This window comes from Loxodonta africana, unplaced genomic scaffold, assembly GCF_030014295.1.
Source record: "Loxodonta africana isolate mLoxAfr1 unplaced genomic scaffold, mLoxAfr1.hap2 scaffold_55, whole genome shotgun sequence".
Lineage (NCBI taxonomy): Eukaryota > Metazoa > Chordata > Mammalia > Proboscidea > Elephantidae > Loxodonta > Loxodonta africana.
This window is the reverse complement of record NW_026975272.1, coordinates 993,040-1,019,445: the sequence shown is the minus strand read 5'-3', so window position 1 is coordinate 1,019,445 and position 26,406 is coordinate 993,040. Positions and strand designations below refer to the sequence as shown.

At 38.9% G+C, this 26,406-nt stretch overlaps 2 pseudogenes; both read left to right on the top strand.

Moving 5' to 3' along the window:
• Nucleotides 1-824: 824 nt before the first annotated feature.
• Nucleotides 825-2,878, top strand: LOC135229816 (olfactory receptor 4C3D-like; annotated as a pseudogene).
• Nucleotides 2,879-9,170: 6,292 nt separating this feature from the next.
• On the top strand, nucleotides 9,171-16,092 carry LOC100656836 (olfactory receptor 4C6-like; annotated as a pseudogene).
• The last annotated feature ends 10,314 nt before the right edge of the window (nucleotides 16,093-26,406 follow it).

The following is a 26,406-nucleotide window of genomic DNA, read 5'->3' as shown; positions in this document are numbered from 1 at the left end:
TTATGTGATTATCTTTGAAAAGAAAATACATAATTTTTACAGAATAAATTTTCCTTTATATTTTCTCTGGGAATTTTATGCTTCCAAAATCTTGTAAATAAGAGTGAAGGATGATGGACCTGTGCTGGGCAGGATGGGAGAAGAAGACATAATAATTCATATGGCAGGAGCACAAAAGACATAGGAGGATCATCCATCTCACGGATGGATGAGCCATTGCTCTTTGCTAATAAAGTGCCAGGTAGAGGTATCTCTAAAGCAGTAACAAGGACTTTTTCATGACTTCATGTAGTCAAACATATATATTAATGTACATAATGAGAGTCTAATAAATATCTATTGAATGAGTGAACATGTAATGAGTAGATTTTATAGGTTTGCATGTATATATATTATATATATAAATATGCATGTATGTATTCATATATATTCAACATTTTATTTATCTTACCAAAAGTATATTTCCTTCCTTCTCCAAGTTAAAATTCTATTCTTAAAATTTTGAAAATAAGGATTCCCTTTTCTTGATAGTCCTTCGTGGACTGAAAACCTATCCAAGAGTTTTGGTTGGTTGTTTGTTTTATCTGATTTTATTAAGGCTGTAATTTTACTGAGTGGAACTAAGTTAAATTACATTGCAATATAATTTTATAAAATAAACAGTATTAATGAGCCAAAATTATAATTATCTTGACAGTCAATGATCTTGTAATATTTCAACTCACCCCACAAAATTTGCTGGAAACATTAAACTGGAATGCAACTACCTTCCAAAAGTTTATTTTTCTCATAGAGAGTAGTAATAAACAGAGTGGAAGGACCAGAGCACTTGGGTTCCTAGGTTTATGGACTGGCAAAGCATGCGTATTCTTCCACAGGGTTGTATAGAAAGTGTGTCAATTCACCAAGCGTTCATCACTTAGTAAGTGCCGGACACTGCAGACATTCTTTGACACTTTAGTAAGCACAGCAAGGAAACAGACATGAATAGCATATGTTTTGTGGTGGTTGTTTCCAACTGATTACAAAATTCCCTAATCTGTCTCCTTATGATAGATATTTCTTGACGAAGAGACAATGTCTTTCATTCTGCAGTTAGAACTGGGGGCTCGAATGCAAATTCTCCTGGAAGAAATAATAACTCTTACCTGTGTGCAGTACTTAGAAGCTCCCAAGATACATTTCACAGTTACAATTACTAAGCTCCCAGGTGCAGAGGGCTCAGAAGAGTAGGGAAAGGACTTAGCAAAGTCACATGGAGGCAGAAGCAGGATGAGAATCCAGTTCCCCTCATGTATATTGCCGAGTATTCTCTCAGTAAATTACACTTCAGTGGTTGCTCTATAGAAGATGCTTTACAGTTGATTAGGTGTCTCTGAAAATAAGGAGAAAGCACATGGAGGAAGCAGGAAAGAATAGTTGAACCAGTTACCATGGTGAAGGGCGCTAAGGACGAGCTGCATAATTATGGCAACTACCCTATTTGTATATTGTGAAATTCAAACTATAACCCTTTCACCATTAATTAGGTATCTTTCTTTATCTTTTTGCAGGTAATTCAGGTCTCAGAAAGACATCATTCCCTTAATGGATCGTCTCATGCCTCCCAACAGTGTGACTGAATTTATTCTCCTGTGACTCACACAGAATCTACATTTGCAGAAAATACTTTTCATTGCCTTTTTGTGCATTTTCCTATTTACTGTGCTGGCCAATCTGCTTATTGTCATCACCATCTCCTTCAGCCCCACACTTTCGGCTCCCATATACTTCTTTCTCACCTACTTGTCCTTTATAGATGCCTCTTACACCTCTGTCACCACCCCCAAAATGATCATTGATCTGCTCTACCAGAGGAGAACCATCTCACTGGGCAGCTGCCTGACTCAGCTCTTTGTGGAACACTTCCTGGGAGGGTCAGAGATCATCCTCCTCATTGTCATGGCCTATGACCGCTATGTAGCCATCTGCAAGCTCCTGTACTACACTACCATCATGCGACAGGGACTCTGCCACCTCCTGGTGGTTGTGGCCTGGATTGGCAGAATCCTTCATGCCACAGTGCAGATTCTCTTCGTGATCAACTTGCCCTTCTGCGGCCCCAATACCATTGACCATTTCGTGTGTGACCTCTTCCCACTGCTGAAGCTTGCCTGCAGAGACACCTATATACTTGGAATGGTGTTTGCTGCCAACAGTGGGGTCATGTGCTTGCTCATTTTTTCCATGTTACTCATCTGCTACATAGTCATCCTGTGCTCCCTGAAATCCCATGGCTCTGAAGGGCGGCGCAAAGCCCTCTCCACCTGTGGCTCCCATTTTACTGTAGTTGTACCTTTCTTTGTGCCCTGTATATTCACTTACATGCGTCCCATGGCCACCTATCCAGTGAACAAGTTGGTGACTGTCTTTTTTGAAATCCTCACCCCGATGTTAAACCCTAGCATTTATACAGTGAAAAACACAGAGGTAAAAAATGCCATGAGAAATTTTTTGAAGACAAGAGTAGCTTAGGCTATTCATTATGCCAGAAAGTGATGATGTAAAGAGATAAAGGAAGGATCATATCTGTGGTAAACTGTGAAAGAGGATTTTCAAGTTTTGCAGATCACTGATCAAAACAAGGCCCAGAAACTAACATTTATTGAACATTTAATGGTGGTTAGGCCCTTTGGTAGCTGCTTTTGATAGTTTTTCATGTACTTTATTGAGGCTCCAATGCTCATTGTGCATACGTTCAGGATATACATCAGAGAAAGGACTGCAAGTCCCTTGTTTGGTGATTCTAGAGTACACTTTGCTCCAGTCTCACTACTATTTTATGAAATTCTTCAATCATATCTTACTTGGGTGAAATTGGCTTTTCCACAGCACCTTGGTCTCAGGACTTCTTCTTCTTCTTTTTTTTTTTTTTGTATATTTGGTTTTGCCTGCAGTAAGCAAAAAAGAGAAAAGAAGTTCCTGGATATATGGGGGCGGGGGGGGAGGATAGACAGCTGGGAATGAAAGAACCACTGCTGATTTTTTGTTGTTGTGGTTCACCACTAATCTACCAAGAAAAACAAGAGGTGCTAATAGAAGAAACAATTCGTATCATGTTACTAAATTTTTTTCAGCACAAAATATAAGCCAGACATTTTGAATTTACCTTTAATTTGATCTTATTTTCTCAAATGTGCTCGTAGCATGCAGTTTTTTATGACTATAAAGGACTTTTTTTCTTACCAAGACTTGAGGAGCCATTTGAAACAATGAAGGTAAACATTTTTTTTTTTTTTTTAATTTAATCTCAACACAAAGACTTACGGTAAGGCTCCAAAGCTATTGCTCTGTAAATGTATTTACATTAAATGAATGTTAGGTCATTTCATCTATGTACTCAGTTGGTAGTTTCAGTATATGCCCATCCTACAGAGAAGCAAATTGAAGCTAAAAGAGGTTTAGTTAACTTAGTTGCCTCAGGTCAGACGTCTAAGATCTTAGCTACAGAATTTAAATCCAGAACTTCCATATCTAAGTCATATTCTCTTTTCAAATAAAATATACTTTCTGTGGTATGTTTACATCTCTATATAAGAAATTCACTTTCAGTCCTAATGATTCAATTTGTCCTCCAGGAAAAATTATGTCAAATTTGTTGCAGATATTTTTCTCAAGTAGCAATATTTTCCAGCAATAATGCTTCTTTATGCTGGTCACTCTATGTTATTATGTTGTTGTTGTTAGGGGCTGTCAAGTCAGCTCTGACTCATAGCTACCCTAAGTACCACAGAATGAAACACTACCCGGTCCTGTGCCATCCTTACAACCGTTGTTATGCTTGAGCCCACTGTTGCAGCCACTGTGTCAATCCATATCGTTTAGGGTCTTTCTATTTTCTGCTGACCCTCTACTTTACCAAGCATGATATGCTTCTCCAGGGACTGATCCCACCTGACAACATGTCCAAAGTATGTAAAATGCAGTCTCGCCCTCCTGTCTTCTAAGGAGCATTCTGGCTGTACTTCTTCCAAGGCAGATTTGTTCATTCATTTGGCAGTCCATGGTATATTCAATATTCTTGGCCAACACCACAATTCAATTTTTCTTCGGTCTTCCTTATTAAGTTCAGGAAATTTTGGCTTATTTTTTAATCCAAGAAATACTGTTCAGTGCTTACATTCTGCCAGACAGTTCCAAAGACTGGGCATATAGTGTAGAACTCTGTAGACAAGGGTCGTGTTTGTGTGGAACTTAAATTCCAGTAAGGATTAGATGAGTAATAAACTAGGAAACAAATAAATGAACAATGTAAGTTTGTTAGAAATAAGTATAATGAAGAAAATAGTTTTATTAAGGAGTGATGCAAAAGATAACAACTGGATATAGATTTGTGTAGTTGTTTGAAGTGTGTGTGTGTACATATATAGCACAGAGATACATGGAGTACATAAATATGTAGATAATATACCTGTCTGTGATAAGGAAAAGCATGTCTCTGTTGTTTGTTGCCATTGAGTTGATTCTGACTCATGATGACCCATGTGTATAAGAGTAGAACTGCCTCATAGGGTTTTCAAGGTTATGATCTTTCAAAAGCAGAGCACCAGACCTGTTTTCCAAGGAACCTTTGCGTGGGTTCAAATGGCCAACTTTCCTGCTCGTAGTTGAATACTTAACCATCTGCACCACTCAGGGACCTTAGTTAGAAGGCTCCATGTATAAATCGTTAGATGAGAAGGTAGAGTAATTGTAGTAGATTAGCAAAGATGATCCAAATGCAGAGGTTGTCCATCATCTGGGAGGATAATATTTTGTAAAATTTCATTTCAGGAGACTTGCAAAGTGTAAGGTCAAATATGTCAATGAACCAGTTGTAAGTTCCCAAGTGTAAGGTCAAATATATGAATTACCCAGTTGTAAACTCCAATGAACAAGTTGAAAAAGTAGGATATTGGTATCTTTTTTATTAATGAAGGTAGAAAAGAATAAAAGCTATAACCTCAAATATATCTAAATTGGAAACAAGTTATTTGAGAATACAATTTCTTATGAAGTAGGAGAGAGTTAACCCTTATTTTTCCTGGCTGAGATACTTTTTTCAGTCCTTATAGTGGAAACTATTTTTTTGTCTTTAACCAACTTTTTGTTGTTGTTGTTTGCTGTGGAGCTAGTTCCTATGCATGGCAACCTTACGCATAGCAGAATGAAACACCCAGTCTTGCACCATCTTATTTGCCCTTAAAATAATTGTTCACTTTGTTTCTAGAGTGGGGGATGAAAATATGACTCAATGAGTCTTACAATAAACATTCAAATATAAAATGAATAATCCAAGAGCATCTTTCTTCAATCCAGCAGTGTACTGCCATTGAAGATTAGAAAGTTGTTGTATGAGATAATTATATATTCTGCCATAATTTTATATGCAACTGAGGCATTATGTTAAAAATATCAAGGAAAAATTCTATCAAATGCTAAGTAATTATAGAAATGTGCCAGTAACCCAAGGCACAGAGGGTCTTTCTTGACTTTGGAATTCACAAAGTCAGATGTGATATAATTTTAATGATAGTGTTACAAGATGAAAAGATCATCAGGCTAGGTGATAGAAAAATTCAGTCCTGGTCCTTGCTAGATGGCCAAGAATAAGTTGTATTCTTTTTTAATTTTTTTTTTTTTTGGATCTGTATTATTAAGCAGAAAGATCGTTGTGGTCATTCTGTTATTTAAGAACAGAGCTTAGTCTTGGAGTAAATAATTGAATGGTTAATACTAGGATCTATATTTGTGCATGTGAATCATCATCTTGGTCTGGTTCCAGTGATGCTCAGCCCCTGAGGGCTAGACGGGAATTCACTGCACGGTGATTAGCTCCTTAGTCAGTAGAGACCCAGCCTCAAAGAGATGCAATTGCAATGATGCAAGTTGGTGCATTTCCAGTTTTTGAAAATAACTCTCTGTCCTCTTTTAGTACAGGTCCATCACCCAAAGGAAGGTATCTTATTAATGATGCTTCTTCTAAGATGCGGATTGGAAACTCCTTTCAAATTAAGCTCAAAGTACAGCCAGATGGCAGGCACAGTCCCTTGAATGATTTTGTAAGTAGCTTTCCTGGCTGTCTTTTGGCAATCTTTCCTATTTAGAGAAAATTTAAATTACTCTGCCAACCACAAAGGTTGTTTCCTATATAAGTCCTTGTCACTTAGAGCACCTGTTTTAAATTTCTTTTGAAAATCATTAGACACTCTACCTGCTGCCATTGAGTTCTATCAAAATAATTCCCCATTAAGTAATAGGACTATTTGTTGGCTGTACAGGTCCTGATTTACTTGTCTCTACTTTTGTAACAACCAAGCTGAAACTCTCACGTGCCTTAATTTCTTGCTGTTCTATAAAAGAAGCTTCATGTGAGTAAATCCTGGCTGGAGTCAGACTTTTGGTTACTCTGACGTGATTCTAGAATATTTATCTCAATGACCTTTTACCCTCTACCTGCCGAGATCACTGGGTAACTGGTTGGGTTCTCAGAAGTCAGAGATGACACCAGACTGAGCTTTGAAGATGGCCCTAAAAACTTAAGTACTAAATATGTTCCTATTAATTTAAGTTGTTATTTTGAAATTGTTGAAATAATTGAATCATCTAAACACACACACAATTATACCTAAAATTTGTTAATAATACACCTGTTTGTTTGATCTGTTTACACAAATTGTGATCTCAGGGTAAGAGCCTTGAGCTATCAACAATTTTTAGCTCATTTACCTTAATAACTTTTGGCACATTATCAAAACAGAAATGTCATAATTTAATATTTGGGCCTTTATCCAGATATGAATACTAGCAAATAAAAGAGTGTGTATACATGCTTCAAAGATGTGCTTGTAGAAAGGAATGGGAACACTTGGTGTGAAGAGGATAGTTTAAAATTTTTTTTCTGTTTTCCTTCTATTCTCTCTCATATGTTTAGATATACTTAATACATTAAAAGACATACATACATACATACATATATATATATACATATAGCCCTGGTGGTGCAGTGGTTAAGCATTTGGCTGCTAACCAAAATGTTGGCAGTTCGACTCCATCAGTCGTTCCTTGGAAACCCTGTGGGGCAGTTCTACCCTGTCTTATAGGGTCATTATGTGTCAGAATCAAATCAACAGAAACGGTGTATATATGTACATATTGATTGCCGTTGAGTCAATTTTGACTCATAGCAACCCTATAGGACAGAGTAGAACTGCCCTATGGGGTTTTCAAGGCTGCGATCTTTACAGAAGCAGACTGCAACATCTTTCGCTCACAGAGTGGTTGGTGGGTTTGAACTCCTGAACTTTTGGTTAGCACTTGAGCGCTTTAACCACTACACCACCAGGGTGCTGTCTCTCTCTCTGTCTATATGTGTATCTTGTTTCCTTTTGTACCAATTTCTTTAACCTTAATTTTTCTAGTAATAGCCTCTGAGAAAAAACTTACATGGTGTTTTTATTTTTTTCTCTTTTACTTAGTAAACGATACTTCAGATCTCTGGTTTTCATTATCAATGTCATGGTGAGTTGAAATCTTTAAAATATATCTCTCAATCAATATAAAAACTTACACACCTATTTGTGAGCATCCCTGCTGAAGGGGTGGTGGTAGTGTTGTGTTGGGGGTGATGCTGGTGATTTGCTTAGGAAGAGGGTGGAGAAGTTAAGAAAGAATAACCCCCCCTTTCTGCAGAAGAATCCCAAGTAAACATTAATTTTTGTGTCTACAATCATATAGTAACTTCCATCCTACACAAAAAAACAACTGGAGATTATTCCATCTTCACTAACAAGTCCTCGACTCTCAAGAAAAGCAAGGTGTATTCGGAAGACTTAGGGAGGGAAATAGTCCTTTTAAAGTCCTTATTGATGATATATATGCTTGGGGCACATACCTTCCCAAGAAAGCAGGGCTGCTGATTGCTCATTAAAAATGACGACCCAGAGGCACTCACTGAACACATTGCTAACCTCTTCTTGTTATCCAGGATTTCACGGGAGAAATTATCTCTGTGAGAAATTCAGGCAGAGGAAACATACATCAGCTATAAAGTTCATACAATGCAGCAATGAACATCACTTTACAAATGTCTTTGTTTACTAGTTTGAATATTTTTATCAGAGAAATTCCTAGAAACATCATCACCGAGACCAGAGGCATATCTACAGAAAATACTGCCTAAGGCAATTAGTTTTAAGTTGCTGAATGATGTCTCAAGACTAGAGATGTAAAGTGCAATGATGAATAGATTCAAATCCAGCCTTTGTCAATTAATACCTGTATGACCTTGAGCAGTTTGTTTGTTTTGCTTTTCCTCAGTCATAAAGTGTGCCTGGTCATTGCCAGATGTGAGAATTAAAGAAGATAATTATATCAAAAACTAGCCAAGTACAAAAATGCAGGTGCTTAACAATTTATTATTATTATTGGTTTGATATGGATAGTTGTATATAGACAGTATATCTCCATATAAATGTTACATTGTATTTCACCCAGCTTTTTCTGGGTACCAATTTGTTACCTATGTCATCAATGAAATTCTTTGAATGAATGATTGAATGAATGCAAATTAAATGAGATATTATTTTTCACCCTATAATTTGTTGAATATAACCAAGATTGAGAATATCTAATGTTTTTTTTTTTTAATGTTAGTAAGAATGCAGGGAAATGACTCTTTAATAAAACTGAATTTTGAGAGAGTTTTAATGCTATAGAAAGGAACCCTTGTGGCACAGCGGTTAAGTGCTCGGCTGCTAACCGAAAGGTTCGTGGCTCAAACCCACCAGCTGCTCTGAAGGAGAAAGATGTAACAGTCGGCTTCTGTAATGATTACAGCCTTGAAAACCCTATGGGGCAGTTCCACTCTGCCCTGCAGGGTCACTATGAGTCCAAATCAACACCAAGGCAAAGGGTTTTAATGGTACAGAATCCATTAAAGTTAAAAATGTGCATATTTTTAGAAGCACATCTAGGGTAGAAGCATAACTAGGGTATGGCAGCTATGAGACAGGCCCTGGACACCACTTGAGGGGAGAAAGGGAAGGGCACCAAAGAGCAGTTTCTATTCACCATTGCAGTTTACATCTCAAGTTGTGAGACATCATTCAGCAACTTAAAACTAATCGCCTTAGGCACTATTTTCCGGAGATATGCCTCTGGTCTCGGTGATGATGTTTTTAGGAACTTCGCCAATAAAAATATTCAAACTAGTAAACAGAGACGTTTGTAAATTGATGCTCATTGCTGCGTTGTATGAAAGGCAGACAATTAGAAACACCATAAATGTCAGGCAAAATATTCATGAAGACACTGGTGAACGGGGTATTAGGACTGAGGCATGAAGGAGGGATGGTGATGGATTGGATGCCAGCCGAGGGCATGGGCAGAGGAAGCAGGAGGTAGTAATATACACGAATGGAAAATAATCATGAATATTTGAACAGTGCACTCCAAAGAATCTCATGTTCTTTACTTCCTTTGACCTTCACTACAGTATTGTGAGGCAGGATATAAAATTCTTGGAAGGGTTATAGAGCATAGTGGCTGGTAGCCTGTGCTGTGAACTCTATCAAGTACTTGCCAAAAGGCTTTAAGCAAGTTTCACAACTTCCTAAGCCTCATCCACTGCATCGGAAAGTCAGGTTGGAATTTCAAAAAATGATAAAAAATAGTTCCTATATCATACAGTTTTTGTGGGAATTAAAAGAGAAAATCATGTGCCCTCAAGTGGTAAGTACTTGACACATGTTGACTTTACTTACTATTGCATTCTTTTATTTTTTGCAGGATTTGAAGGTTAGGAAAGTTAATACTATGAAGTGAGTAAGCAGTCTGATGGAGTTCCTGGGTGGTGTAAACAGTTAACACTCTCAGTTGCTACCTGAAAAATTGGAGGGTCAAAGCCACCCAGAAGTGCCTTGGAAGAAAGGCCTGGTGATCTACTTCCAAAAAATTAGCCATCAAAAACCCTATGGAGCACGGTTCTACTCTGACACACATGGGGTCCCTGTGAGTTGGAATTGACTCAAGGGCAGCTGTTTTTTCCAGTGCCTGATTGGAATGGAAAACTAAGTCTGCTCACTGTGAATCCATGGCCTTTCCCAGGGTACAAAATAACTGGCTGAGGTGCGTGTTCTTGTACTTGGAAAAGTAAACATTTAGTGAAGATGAGCTGAGCTGCTGTGTTTGAAAGGGACAGAGCCCTTGAGATGTATCCCTTGAACTCCTAGGATTCCATCATCAGCCAAAATCAAGTCACACTCCAGAGGAGGAAACTGAGGCCCAGTGTGGTAAGCATCCTAACAAGGTATCTTAAGGCAGTAGAGAGACAGTGTGGAATAAAACTCAGCTATCCCGATTCCAAGAATGTGTTCTTTCTATTTAATTAGAGCTATTCAAGAACTTTTGAATTATTTGAGCTCAAGGTGAAAGAAATTCGGGTTGGTCCATACTGCAGATTTGAAAAGTCTTCTCGAAGTTGCTTACTTTGTTGAGTAAGGGGTAAGGGTGATGCTAAGAATGGGACTCTTAGTATTTAGAGGACATGTAGTTTATATCACCATTTAAAGCAAAACCCTTTCTACATTCCTGCCAAGGAAAAGACAGCCTGTTCTCAAGTACCGTTAGTAAAGGGGAGTTTGCTGCCTACTGAAACTGTGCTTTTACCGTATCATTTGTTCTTTGCTACAGAAACAATTGCATCTAGCTAATAGAGGCTGCTGATCACTTCTTCAGTGGTACAGTCTAGCAGTGAAGAACTTGTGCTTCGAAATAAGATACTTGGATCCATAACCCACACTCATCATAGATGAGATAATGATTTTAACCTTCAGTTTCCTTATCTTCAAGATGGGATTCATGATAGCACCCATTTCGTGTGATACGGAAAAAAAAAAAGATGAGATAATGCATAAAGCAGACCAAGCACATTGCTAGCATGAAATAAATTTTAAAAATATAATAAAAGAGTTGATTTATTGATACTTTGGCTCATCTTTAGAACCCTTTGTTCTATCTGAGAGTCCCCCTTCCCAAGGAAGAATGGAAGGAATGATATACACTATGCTTATGTGCAGAGATGGTGTCTATCACGTTGTGAACCTGGGTCTTCCTGGAACAGAGAAAGAGAATTAAGTTTTAGGTTCTGTAATCAGCACATGTGGGAAATTACTAGAAACAATTGGGCAGTCAGGCAGTCATTGTAATTTATAGGTTCAGGACTGGATACTTAATGTATATAAGCAGAACATGTTCTTTACTGTAGACTTGTTGAATGTTCTGGTGAGTACAGGAAGAATATATCTATCTCATTGGATTATTAGGAAAGTGAAATTATATCTTGAAACAGTGGTTCACACATATTGTGCCCTCGATACTAGAATGAGAGATGCAATATAATTTGTTAATGGAAATGATTCTAGAACCAGAAAAATCTGGCTTCTGTATTTACTAGTTATATGATGACCTTGATGTCATTTTTTTCACCCCAAGAGCTATAGCTGCTAACCAAAAGTTCAGCTGTTCAAATCCACCAGGCTCCTTGAAAACTTTATGGGGCAGTTCTACTGTGTCCTACAGAGTTGTTATGAGTTGGAATCAACTTGATAGCAATGTTTTTTTTTTTTTAAACTTCAGTGTCTTAACTCTAAAATGACAAAAATATTTCATAGGATTTTCTACTGCCTGAGACATAGTAAAGACTCATTGAATATTATAAATACATAATGATATTAATAATAACAATGACAACCCTAAGCCAATTTGAAAAGGAAGAAATGTAGATGGGAGGAGCAGAGGATAGGCCTTAATAAGTAGAGATTCCTTGATATATGGCCTCTCTGTCTTGTAGGCTTTCCAAATAGCACATTCTAAGGGGCTCAATAAATATGTGAAATAAATGAATGAAAATTTGCATGAAAATTCCCAAGTTCTTGGATGTCTAGTGATTAAAGGTCAGCATCCTAGCTTGTGCCCCAAGAAGAGGCTGAGAGAAGAGCTTGTATGTAGGTGGTTTATTCTGGGAAACAGGATGGAGGAACTGGGAAGAGTGAAAGATGGAAGCAAAGCAAGCTAACCCAAGGTTGAGTTGAGCTGGTTACCATTTATCTACTGGCTCCTATATCCAAATGATCAAGAGTTTCCCTCTGGAATGTGAAATCCCTCATATTTCTAAGTGTGTGTTTGCTTGAGAATGATGTATCAGGGTCTCCAAAATATCTCAAGCAGCAAGTGCATGGACAGAAAGCAACAGATGTGACTGTGAGAGGAGGTAGTGTTGGGTCAATTTGTAGAATCAAGCTACTGTTAGGCTGTAATTGTGAACAGCTGGTTGCGAGGCCAATGGTTGGAGAGAAAGATAGGTCAAGAGAGTGTGAGATGGGGCACAAAAAATACCTAACATCTGGTGGTTATCAATTAAAAATAATATTGCTGTCATATTGTGAGGTTTGCAAATGTGTATAAATTTTTGAATGAGAAATTGGCTAGAGCTGTAAACTTTCACCTAAAGCCCAATAAAAAGAAATAATAATATTGCTTTTACAAAGACAAATGTTATATGTCCTTTGACTAATGTGAAACACCCAGAATAGGCAAATTCATAGAGATCAGAGTTTAACAGTAGCTCCCAGGGGCAAGAGAGAGGATGAAAGGGGGAATCCTTACTTAGGAAGCATTGAGTTTCTGTTAATGGAAATGGAAAATTTGGCAACGAATATTGGTAATGGTTGCACAATACGATTGATTTAATCACTATTGGTGAATTGTACATTTGAAAAATATTGAATTGACAAATGTTGCGCTTGTATTATTACATTTTTACAATAATTAAAAAAATTGCTCTTGCAGATTTTCCAGCTCATAGTTGTGTGCTTACATCAGCCTACAGTAAGTGGAAAATCAAGACAATGTGACTGAATTCATTCTTTTGGGTCTTATAAAGAACCCAGAGCTACGGAAAATATTCTCTGCTGTGATTCTAAACATGTATGTGGCTACCGTACTGGGAAACTTACTCATTGTGGTAACTATGACTGCAAGTCAGAGTCTGAGGTCACCTATGTATTTTTTCCTTCTTTGTCATTCATGGATGCCACCTATTCTTCTGTCATAGCTCCCAAGATGATTGTGGATTCCTTCTCTGAGAGTACTACAATCTCCCTGGAAGGCTGCATGATCCAGCTCTTTGCAGAACATTTCTTTGGTGGGGTGCCAATCATCCTTCTCATCGTGATGGCCTATGATCGCTACGTGGCCATCTGTAAGCCCCTGCACTACATGACTGTCATGAATTCTCAAGTGTGCTGCCTGCTGCTGGGAGGGGCCTGGGTAGGTGGGTCCATGCATGCAACAATACAGCTTCTCTTCACGTACCAAATACCCTTCTGTGGTCCCAATGTCACTGATCACTTTATGTGTGATTTATTTCCATTGCTGACACTGGCCTGCATGGATACCTGTATGCTGGGCCTCTTGGTCATCCTCAACAGTGGGGTGATGTGTGTGACCATCTTCCTTATCCTCGTTGCCTCCTACGTGGTCATCCTCTGCTCCCTGAAGTCTTGCAGCTGTGAAGGGTGGTGCAAAGGCCTCTCCAGCTGTTGCTCCCACCTCATAGTGATTGTCTTGTTCTTTGTGCCATGCATTTTCTTGTATGTAAGACCTGTGGCCACTTATCCCATAGACAAAGCAATGGCTCTGTCCTTTACCATTGTTGCACCCATGTTACATCCCTTGATGTACACCCTGAGGAATGCAGAGGTGAAAAATGCCGTGAAAAAACTCTGGAAGAGGCAACAAATCCTGGATTGTCAGTAGCTTCCATGCCAAGAACAAATTTTTCCTATAGGTACAGTGAGGTCTCATGCTCCGCATTCAATCAAATCTCTTGCATATACAATACTAAGTGGCATCTTTTAAGCATACAAATCTGCTCAAGACACTGCAGTACTCTGCCTAACCACATTGCTGCCTACCTCTCTGGTACATTTTGTACTTCATCATTTTCACAAGGCTCTAGCCCTCTTTGTCTTTCTTTTCTTCTTTTTTTAACTGATTTTTGGAGATTTTGAGCTTTTCCCAGTTCATGGCTTTTGTTCTCACACTTCTGTCTGATGGCATCTCCTTCTCCAGATGCTTCATCTGGCTCAATCTTATATATACATATATATATACATATATATATATATATATATATATAAAATTTCATTTTCAGACGACTACCTATCTCCTCAAGAAGTCTTGTCTCTAGTAACTTCTTTCAGTTATTCTCTAGCTTTCCATCCCATTTATATCCTTATGATAAATAAGCAGAAACTGTACTTACTTTATAAGTAAGTGTGTTTTTATTTTCTCTGTTTTCTCCACAAAATTGTAATTGTTAGGATAGGGGTGGTGTTTATTCATTCACGTTGTAAACCTAGTAGTTCATACACTTCCAGTCAGCTAACTAGTTGCTATGGAGTTGATTCTGACTCATGACAGCCCTATGTGTGTCAGAGTAGAACTCTGATCTGTAGGGTTTTCAATGGCTGATTTTTTTTCAGAAGTTGATTGCCAGGTCTTTTTTTTTCTGAGGTGTCTCTGGGTGGACTTAAAACGTCAAATTTTTGGTTAATAGCAGAAAGCGTTAACAGTTTGTGCCACTAAGGGACTCCTCTAGTCGACTAGCAGATGCTTAATAATTATTATTCAATAAATATCAGTCTAAAAGAGACTTAGTTGTCGATTTTTACTCTGTTTAAATTCAATGGTTGGGAAAAATTGGGAAAGATAAATACATATAAATGCCTAAGGATTTAGAATTCTCCTGGTTTTTGTGCTACAAAGTGTCCTTTTTGAAGGCAAGCATAGTCTCAGTTTAGTGGTGTGCTGTTTAATATGGAGGCCACTCCAAAAAAAAAAAAAAAAACTGATTGTTGTCGAGTTTATTCCAACTCATAGCAACCCGACAGGAGAGAGTAGAGCTGCCCCATATGGTTAATTCTCCAGAGCCTTTTGTTATCATTTACAGAAACAGACTAAGAGTCGCTCATGCAGGAGTCAAGAGATTTTAGAATCTAGTGTCTTTGTCTGCTGCTATTTATAAGGTTTTCACCAGCTAGTGTTTTTCAGAAGTAGACTGCCAGTCCTTCTTCCTAGTCTGTCTTAGTCTGGAAGCTCAGCTGAAACCTGTCCTCCATGGGTGACCTTGCTTGTATCTGAATAGTGGTGGCATAGCTTCCAGCATCACAGCAACATGCAAGCCCCCACAGAATGACAAACTGACAGACACGTGGTAACTCTGCTGCAAAAAAGGACCTCTTTAAAGTGTTGAAGAGCAAAGATGTCACCTTGAAGACTAAGCTGCACCTGACCCAAGCCATGGTATTTTCAATAGCATCATATGCACGTGAAAGCTGGGCAGTGAATAAGGAAGACCAAAGAAGAATTGATGCCTTTGAATTGTGGTGTTGGCTAAGAATATTGAATGTGCCATGGACTGCCAAAAGAATGAACAAATCTGTCTTAGAAGAAGTACAGCCAGAATGCTCCTTAGAAGCAAGGATGGCGAGACTGCGTCTTACATACTTTGGACATGTTGTCAGGTGGGATCAGTCCCTGGAGAAGGACATCATGCTTGGCAGAGTACAGGGTCAGTGGAAGAGAGGAAGACCCTCAACGAGGTAGATTGACACAGTGGCTGCAACGATGAGCTCAAGCATAACAACGATTGTGAGGATGGCTCAGGACCAGTTTCTTTCTGTTGTCCGTAGGGTCACTATGAATCAGAACCGATTTGACGGCACCTAACAACAACAAACAACAGCAACGACAGTGTCTGTGTCATGAAGTTATACATTCTTTATTGGACAAGAAAGAAGTCCTGGTGGCACATTGCTTAAGTACTCACCTGCTAACTGAAAGGTTGATGGTCCATATCCACCAGATGCTCTGGAGAAGAAAGATGTGCAATCTGCTTCTATAAAGATTACAGCCTAGCAAAACTTATGGGACAATTCTACTTTGTCCTATAAGGTTGCTGTCAGTCAGAATCAACTTGACAGCAACAGATATGGAACAAGAGAAATGATATTGACCTATTTTATTTTTAGCTATGGGAGAATGATTCCTGCTGTTACCTTCTAAATGTGGGTTTCTAAATACAAAGGGTGTTTATTTTCTCCCTGATCCTGTTGTGGAAAAGCTGTCACCACAGAGACACTGTTTCTTTTCTAAAGGCCTCCCCTGACTAGGTCTATGGGAAGTCAAAGGTCATAGCATGATTTTACTTTGTTATCATTTTCTTGTTACGACAAATACATGTGATATATATGATGACAATAATTGTAATGATCAGTTATAGTATTTGAAACAAAGCACAGAATTTAAATCAATATTTTTATTTTTAAGTACAAAATTTATATGTACAATAGTTATCTAGCTATAACAACTGCCAACAATTTTCCTTAACCACCAGGTTTATTCATTATTGAGGTATAATTGCTGAGTTTGTGCTGGGTATACGGTGGTCTATATGACAATCAGCTTTGCTTTCCTCTTGGAGCTTACATTCCAATAGAGGAGACAAAAATACATGTAAGATGATAATAAAGTCATATAGTGATAACAGACTCCTAGTAAATTATAATAGAGTGGTATACGTGTGACTGGATGGACATTCTATTTAGGTGGACACGGGTCTTTTTTGAGAGGTGGCTTCTAAATAGGGTCTGAATGATAAGACAGAAGGAGCACAAATCAATGGGAAAAGAATCCCAGGCCAAAAACAAAGAAAAAGCTTATGCAGAAATCCTAAGGCAGCAACTAGCCTGAAGTTAAGATCTGGGTAATCGGTACACAAAGGGTAAGGGGGAATTTGGTACAGGATGAGATATGGGAACTAGGCAGGGCCTTGATAAGCGGGGTCCTATTATTTTTTAACCGTTAAGTCCAAAACGAACACGGACATCAGCATGACTCTATTGGAATAACAACTAAAAAAGAAATCTTTCGTGGGATAATTGATGACTCTAGAAACTTAGTACTGAGACCTTTGCACATAGCTTCCATTTAACTTTTGTTATACATATAGTAGAATATAATGTTTGCTGCCTGCTTACAATATTTTAGAATTAAATACCTGGATTCGTTTTATATTTATTCACCTTGCTCCATGTTGAAGAAGCAGACAAAGTATGTGACAGCATGATAAGTCTGCCTGTGTAAGAATCTTATGATGACCATTTTCTTATTTCATTTATAGAATTTAATAACTGGAGGGACCAAAATGAGATTCCTCACCTTAAATATTTTTGATCTGTTGGGGAATTTTCCTAATGTTAAAAGTAGGCTCAGATAGATAAACTAAATGTGTTACATACATAAGGCAGAGTATTACTCACCATAAGAAGAAGTAAAGTCCTGATACATGGATGAAGCTGGAAAACATTCTGCTGATTGCAATCAGTGAGTTACAAAGGAACAAATATTAAGTGATCCCACTTATATGAAATATTTGCAAAATAAGCAAGTGTATAAAGTTTATTAGTGGTTACCGGAGGCAGAAAGGAGGGGAAAATGAGAAGTCATTGTTTAGGGGGCACTGAGTTTCTGTTAAGGATGACTAAAATATTTAGAAGTGTATAATAGTGATTGTTGTACAACACAAATATCACTGAACTGTACGTGCAAAAATTGTTGAAATGGCAAACGTTTTGTTATAAATATACTTGTCACAATTTAAAAAAAAGAAAGAAAAAACAACTAAAGTAGGTGGAAAACCAAATTTGGCCTTTAGGGTATAGTTTGCCAATCTCTGGTCTAAGGCAATCATGGTGAGGCAGAAGTCTTATTGACTTAATTATCTGCTGCAGCTATAATAGAAATACCACAAGTGAACAGCTTTGACAAAGAGAAATTTATTTTGTCACAGTTTAGGATGATAGAACTCTGAATTCAAGGTGCTGGCTATGGGGGAAGGCTTTCTCTTCTGGCTCTAGAGGGAGGTCTTTTTGTCTTTCAGCTTCTATTTCTTGGATATCTCACGTGGCATGGCTTTTACCTTCCCCCAACTCTATTTGCTTTGTTGCTTGCTCAATCTGTTCTTTTATATCTCAGAAGAAATTGATTTAAGACACACCCTGCGCTAATGCAAACTCTGATGGTGTAGTGGTTCTGAACTACGACTGCTAACCAAAAGGTTGACGGTTCGAATCCACTGGGCACTCCTTGAAAACTCTATGGAGCAGTTCTACTCTGTCCTGTAGGTTCGCTATGAGTCAGAATCCTCTGGAGGACAACAGGTTAATCCGGGTTAGCAAATGCTAATACAGCCTCAGTAACACAACAAAGAAAACACATTCCCAAACTGGATTATAATCACAGGTATTGGGGTTAGGATTTATAACACCTATTTCTGGGGACATAATTCAGTCGATAACACCTGTTCTTCTCTTCCCTTTTAGTAATAGAACTCCCCTTTATAGTTCTAGCTAGACACATAACTAAGGAGACCTGGTGGCACAATGGTTAAATGCTTGGCTATGAAGCAAAGCTGCTCCAAAGGAGAAAAATGTGGCAGTTGGCTTCCATAAAGACCACAACCCTGGAAACCGAAGGGAGAGTTCTACCCTGTCCTATGGGATTGATATGTGTCAGAATTGACTGGATGGCAACAGGTTTTGTTTTCTCCTTTTTTTTTTTTAAGACATACTACTGCCTAGCTAATAGACTACATTTCTCAACATCCCATGTATCTAGGTGTGGCCACATGACTAAGTTCTGGCCAATGAAAGTCATAAAATAAAAGGTAATTCTGTGAATGTGGAATTTTGGTGGAAATTCAAGCAGCGATGGTGGACCATGAGGATGTGTGTTAAGGTTAGCAGAAAAGCAAAACAGAAGGAGCCCGTAATCCTGATGTTGTGGAGCTGCCATACCAGCCCCATACAACTTGCCCCAGGCTGCCTTTATGTAAGAGGAAAATACATTTCGGTCTCGTTTAAGTCACTGTTAAAAAAAAAAAAGTAGGCTCAGAATCTACATCTTCTATTATATGAGTTGTTCTGACCATTCATGTAATATTACCTATCAATTAGATCTCACACATTTTTTATCTGTTCTATGCATCCTCCAAGTTGTTGTTGTTAGGTGCCCTCGAGTCAGTTCCAGCTCATAGCAACCCTATGCACAACAGAACGAAACACTGCCCGGTCCTGCACCATCCTCAAAATCCTTATGCTTGAGTTCATTGTTGCAGCCACTGTGTCAATCCATCTGGTTGAGGGTCTTCTCTTTTTCACTGATCCTCTACTTTACTAAGCCTGGTGTCCTTCTCCAGGGACTGCTCCCTCTTAATAATATGTCCAAAGTATGTGAGACATAGTCTCTCCATCCTTGCTTCTAAGACTGCTACTTCCATGGGTGTTGATTGCGGATCCGAGTAAAACGAAATCCTTGACTTCAATCTTTTCTCCATTTACCATGATGTTGCTTATTGGTTCAGATGTAAGGATTTTTGTTTTCTTTATGATGAGGCACAATTCATACTGAAGGTTGTGGTCTTTGATATTCATCAGTAAGTGCTTCAAGTCTCCTTCATGCTAGCAAGCAAGGTTGTGTCATCTGCAAATTGTGGGTTGTTAATGAGTCTTCATCAATCCTGATGCCCCATTCTTCTTCGTATAGTCCAGCTTCTTGTTTCATTTGCTCAGCATACAGATTGAATAAGAATGGTGAAAAGATACAACACTGATGCACACCTTTCCTGACTTTAAAACAAGCAATATCCCCTTGTTCTATTCAAACGACTGCCTCTTGATCTATGTACAGGTTCCTCATCAGCATAATTAAGTGTTCTGAAATTTTCATTCCTCAAAATGTTATCCATAATTTGGTATGATCCACACAGTCAAATTCGTTTGCATAGTTAATAAAACCCAGGTAAATATCTTTCTGATATTCTCTGCTTTCAGCCAAGATCCATCTGACATCAGCAATAATGTGCCTGGTTCCATGTTCTCTTCTGAATCCTGCTTGAATTTCTGGCCATTCTGTGTCAATGTACTGTTGCAGCTGCTTTTGAATGCTCTTCAGCAAAATTTTACTTGTGTGTGATGATAATGATATTGTTCAATCAGTTCCGCATTCAGTTGGATCAGCTTTTCTTTGGAATAGGCATAAATGTGGATCTATTCTAGTCACTTGGCCAGGTAACTGTCTTCCAGATTTCTTGGCATAGATGAATGAGCACTTCCAGCACTGCACCCATTTGTTGAAACTTCTCAATTGGTATTCCCTCAATTCCTGGACCCTTGATTTTACCAATACCTTCAGTGTGGCTTGGACCTCTTCCTCCAGTGCTATCTATTCCTGATCATATGCTACCTCCTGAAACAGTTGAACATAGACCAGTTCTTTTGGGTAGAGCGACTGTGTATTCTATCCATCTTCCTTTGATACTTCCTGCATTGCTTACTATTTTCCCTGTAGAATCCTTCAATATTGCAACCTAAGGCTTGAAGTTTTTCTTCAGTCCTTTCAGCTTGAGAAATGCTGAGCATATTCTTCCTTTTTGGCTTTCTATGTCCAGGTCTTTGCGCATGTCATTATAATTCTTTGTCTTCTATAATCAACCTTCGAAGTCTTCTGTTCAGCTCTTTTACTTCATCATTTCTTCCTTTCCCTTTAGCTACTCAACATTCAAGAGCAATTTTCAGGCTCCCTTCTGACATCCATTTTGGTCTTTTATTTCTTTTCTGTCTTTTTAATGACTTTTTGCTTTCTTTAGGTATGATGTCCTTGATGTCATTTCACAACTAGTCTGATATTTGTTCAATAGTGTTCAGTGAGTCAAATCTGTTCTTGAGATGGTCTCCAAATTCAGGTGGGATATTCTCAAGGTCGTACTTTAGCTCTTGTGGACTTGTTCTAATTTTCTTCAGCTTCAACTTGAAATTGCATATCAGCAATTGATTATCTGTTCCACAGTCGGCCCCTGGCCTTGTTCTGACTGATGATATTGAGCTTTTCCATTATCTCTTTCCACATATGTAGTTTATCTGATTCCTGTGTATTTCACTGGTGAGATCCATGTGTATAGTTACTGTTTATGTTGTTGAAAAAAAGGCATTTACAATGAATAAGTCATTTGTCTTGAAAATTCTGTCACACTATCCCTGACATCATTTCTATCACCAAGGCCATATTTTCCAACTACCGATCCTTCTTCTTTGTTCCCAACTTTCACATTCCAATCAACAGTATTTATCAATGCATGTTTGATCAATTTCAGCCTACAGAAGATGGTGAAACTCTTTAACTTCTTCATCTTTGACCTTAGTGGTTTGTGGGTAAATTTGAAGAACAGTCATATCAACTGGTCTAGTAAAAAGGTGTATGGATATTATCCTATCACCGAGAGCATTATAGTTCAGGATAGATCTTGAAATGTTCTTTTTGACAATAAATGCAACACCATTCTTCTTCCAGTTGTCCTTCCCAGCATAGTAGACCATATGATTGTCCAATTCAAAATATAGCCAATACTAGTCCATTTCAGCTCACTAATGCCTAGGATAGCAATGTTTTTGTTTTCCATTTAATTTTGACAATTTCTAATTTTCCTAGATCCATAATTTGTACATTCCATGTTTGGATTATTAATGGATGTTTGGAGCTGTTTCTTCCCATTCTGAGTCATCCCACATCATCAAATGAAGGTCTAGAAGGCTTGACTCCATCTTTGTCATTAAGGTTGACTCTGCTTTGAGGAGGCAGCTCTTCCCCAGTTTTATTTTGAGTGATTTCTAACCTGAGGGACTCATCTTCAGGCACTATATTAGACAATGTTCTTCTGCTAGTCATAAGATTTTCACTGGCTAATTCTTTTTGGAAGTAGACCACCAGGTTCTTCTTCCTAGTTTGTCTTAGCCTGGAAGCTCAGTTGGAACCTGTCCACCATGCGTGACCCTGCTGGTATTTGAATACTGGTGGCATAACCTCCAGCATCACAACAACATGGAGGCCCCTACAATACTACAGACTGACAGAACCATGGGAGTGGGGAGGCAGTATTAGGGGCAGTTATGTTAATAAGATAGGACTCGATCCACAAGTTTAGATTGTATCTTGAGTCAATCTCGTTTGATATATAAGAGAGAGAATATAGCAGAGAGGAAGAGGACTGCACACCACCGAGAATGAAGAATGAGGATTGGAGCACGTCCTTTGGACCTGGGGTTCCTGTGCTAAGAAGCTGTTAGACCAGGAGGAGATTGATGCCAAGGGTCTTCCCCCAGAACAGGCAGAGAGAGAAAGCCTTACCCTGGAGCTGGTGCCCCGATTTCAGATTTCTTGTCTCCTAGACTGTGAGTTAAAGAATTTCTGTTTAAAGGCCACCAATTTGTGGTATTTCTGTAATAACAGCACCAGATAACTAAGACAGCAGCTAAATGCTTAACTACTGTGCCACCAGGATTCCTATAGGGATTTGGGTTTCCTAATCTTAGCTTGTAAAATACATGATTACCGGTATATTAAAATATGCAAAATCCACCACTACTCATGATAAAAAAGTTTAATAAAGTGGAAATAGAAAGATACTTTAATTTGAAAAAAGATATCCACCTAAAAAACTACCAGAAAAATCAGACTTAATTGGAAACATTAGATAAACATTCTATTTCATCGAGATAATTTAAGCCATCAAAAGAAAATTTCCATACTCCCACAACTGTATCTATCAGACTACAAGCATCCATTCACTTACATGCTGCCTTTTAACTGCTACTGTAAATGAAGTATCTGGGACCCTTGCCAAAGAAAACCAGTCTTTCTCTACTTTTACATGTGACTTCCTCTCCTCACTGCTTACACAGGACTTTTGTCTAAGAATCTCCTTGGTCTTTTATTTCATCCGTATTGCCCTCTCTACTGGATCAGTCACATCATCAAAGAAGGAATCTGTTACTGCTCTCATTGTTAAAAACATTTTTTTGACTTCTTGTGGAGAGATGTTGTGCTTTATTCCAGAACTGAACTCTTTCATTCTGTAAGAACATAGGCATTTCCATTCCAGCATACACATTGTTATATTCCTGAACAGAAAGGGAAGTGAAAACATCTTCACATAGAATCTCAGGAGTAGTTATAAAAGAAGGAGATTAAAAAAAAAAAAATTCCCAATTGATTTGGGACATTGCAATTTTGCCAGTGCTTAAGTACTTCAAAACACATAAAAGTGCCTTGGATAATCATGCTGAATGAAACTTTTCAAACCCCCGGGAGGCAACTGAGAGGCAGTTCTACAGGTTCATGTCCTCTCAGGGAAGTTGGAAATAAATGAGGAGACCTTTGCTTCTCTGTGTTTTGTTCCATGACATCAAATTAGAAACAGCACTTGAGAAGCAGGGGGAACATTCTCTGCCTTGTGTGTCTGTGAGACTTTCTGTCTCTCTTAGATGTGGCATTCACATTTTATCCAACCACTGAATGGACTATTCTCCATAAAGAATAGGAGATTGCCATCACCAGAATTTTCAAAAGGAAAATGATATATGGTGAGATTTATAAAGCAAATTTTTGCATTTTTAGAATTATTTAATCATTAATATAAATTAGCATCAATTAATATACAGACAACTTGATTTTCTTTGTATAAAGAAGCTGCCTGAAGTAGAAGTAGACTCATGTGGGTTTGAGAGATACTAAAGGATTAAAAAGGTCATTCAAAAGTGCTATACATTAAAAAAATTGGCGTACCTACACTGTGACCAAATAGAATAATTTCCGTTTTTAAATTAATAAAAGAACAAGGGAAAGAGCTTATCAGTAAAAGCACATGTAAGCCCTGTTCATGATAAAGGGGGGATTAAGTGTAAGTGAAAATGTTGACAATTATTCTCTGAGTCAGTGGTCCAGGGGCTTGATCTCCTGTTGAATGTATTCATGCGTATTGTGTTATCTGATTCTATCAGTAGGCATTCTTATTAGCTCACTTTTCAGAAATGGAAATCAAGGATTTGAAGTAACTTGTGCCATGAGAAATAACTAAATAGAAGAGCTTGGATTTGAATCCAAGCCTGTATGAGTCTGGAGTTGATGTTCTTACTTATTTCACTTCATTGTCTCCCTTACTTTTGTCCTAGGCTAAACTGACCACTATTGGGTCCTATATCTGTTGTAGAGTGATAACTTTCACTAAAGCCTTCTGCAACAGAGTTTTTTATTGTGACTTATCAGAAAACAAAAAAAGGGAAATTGGCTGCAAGCACTCAGGCTACAAACAAACCAAAATCCAAAGAAGGATAATCAATAAGTGCTTTCTATACAATTTTGACAGGTGCTGATTCATTAAGAGTAAGGGTGTTTCAAGGGGCTCTGTACAATCATTGGAACAATTACCTATGAGTAAATGACTTACAGACTATCATTGGCTAAAGGAAAGACAAAGAACTAAGATCATGATTGGGAGGCATTTTTTTGTTTCTCTTTTCTAACAATTTGGTCTGTTGGCTCAGGGGTCCTGGGTCTGTCATACAATAATTGCTTTCTGTGGTGTGGGCTACCTGCGATACAGGGTAGATCTCCAACTCGCTTCCTAGGGTAAATTGTTACTTACATTTGGTAAGCACTTCCTCAGTCCATCGAACAAGTTAGAGCACTCAGTCCTACCTCTTTGATACAATTTCTTGGTGTTTACAGCCCTATGGATCCTGAGAAACAAATTGGCCTGTTGTGGTTACGGCCTTCTGTGGTTAGGTTAACCCTTTATTCTACTGATAGTCTTTATATTCTAATATATGGTTGTTCACAGACCCAATGACCTGTTTGGGTTTGTTTTATGTTTTTGTTTTCTGGGTAGCCACTTGCAGCTGGGTATGGAGTTAACAGTGCTGGCACAATTTAGGATTGCCTAGGTCCCTGGGAACATAAGAAAAATGGCTGTTTAAAAGCAAGCAGACAGGAGGAGGGGGCCAAGATGGCTGACTAGGTAGACGCTACCTTGGATCCCTCTTGCAACAAAGACTCAGAAAAACAAGTGAATCGATCACAAACATGACAATCTACGAACCCTGACCAACAAACACAGATTTAAAGAGTTGACCTGAGTGACAGAGACTGAGAACGAACAACCACGGGGAAGCAGCGACTGTTTTCGGAGCCTGGAGCCAGTGTCCCAGTCAGGAAACCTTGGCGCTGGGCTTTGGACTGGGCGCTGGGGAGCTGAGCACAGCATCCTGTGACGGCGCAAACACGGGGTGCAGCCCTACTCCCCTGAACTGACCTGGGGGGGCGCAGCCGGTTGAGACGCGGCTGGCGGGAGGAGAAGTCTCTGGGAGGCAGTGACTGGTTTCGGAGCCAGGAGTGCAGCGTCCCAGCCGGGGAACCTTGGCGCTGGGCTTTAGACTAGGAGCAGAGGAACTAAAAGTGGCTTCTGAGACAGCGCAAGCACAGGAGGCGGGCCTGAAGCCCAGGGGCAATCTCTACCCATCCAGCGCACACAGTCGACGCTCCCCTCGGGAATCTCAGATAAAACAGTCATCCCAAGCAAGATAAGCAACTTTGTCTATATTCCGGGGTGCTACTCTCTTCTGTTTATCTGAACCCTCCCCTCCCCTTCCCAGGCAGCTCCATTAACATTGGAATTTCCTAAGCCAGAGAGTGAACTGCTCTGCTGTTTTTCTTTTCAATTTTTTTTTGATCTTTTCCTAACCCATTCTCCTGGCCTGAGAGAAGCAACTACAAAAAACCCAGAGACCGAAAATCCTTCCCTAATTGGACTAAAAACAGAACCAGCTCCAGCCAAGCATATGTGATCCACTGTCTTGGGCTTTCATCCCTAGAGGGAACAAGGCGGCTATTATAATGCAAAGACATATCTGATAGGGATCTGACTGCAATTGTTTTAGCGGATTCACTGGAAAGACAAGTTTCCCAGGTCTGATAACTCTGCGTATTCAACAGAGCCCTCACTGACCCACAACAGGGAACTGAGGGCTGAAGCTCCCCCCAGACCACCTAGCCTCCTGCCTTAGGGGTCTAAGGAGGGTGACATCTACCAATCTGTAGAGGTACTTGCACTGGGGGCCTAAGGTACAGCTGCAGAGCACACCCACCAAAGTGCTTTAGGAATAGAGACACACCTACCTCACTGACACTTGGGGGAAGCCTGTCAATATCCTGCCCCCCCTGGAATGTGAACCCCAGCTGCTACTAGAATCTGGTGCACACAACTATCACTACTACTTCTCTAGGTGGATAAGTGACAGTCTGCATCACACACTTGATGACCCAAAATCAGAGTCTACTCAAGAATAGTGAATGGGCTCAGGCATATATATCCGGTAACAGCCCAAACCAGCTGGTAATAGGTCATAAGTGAGTCAAGGGCTACAACAATCAAGA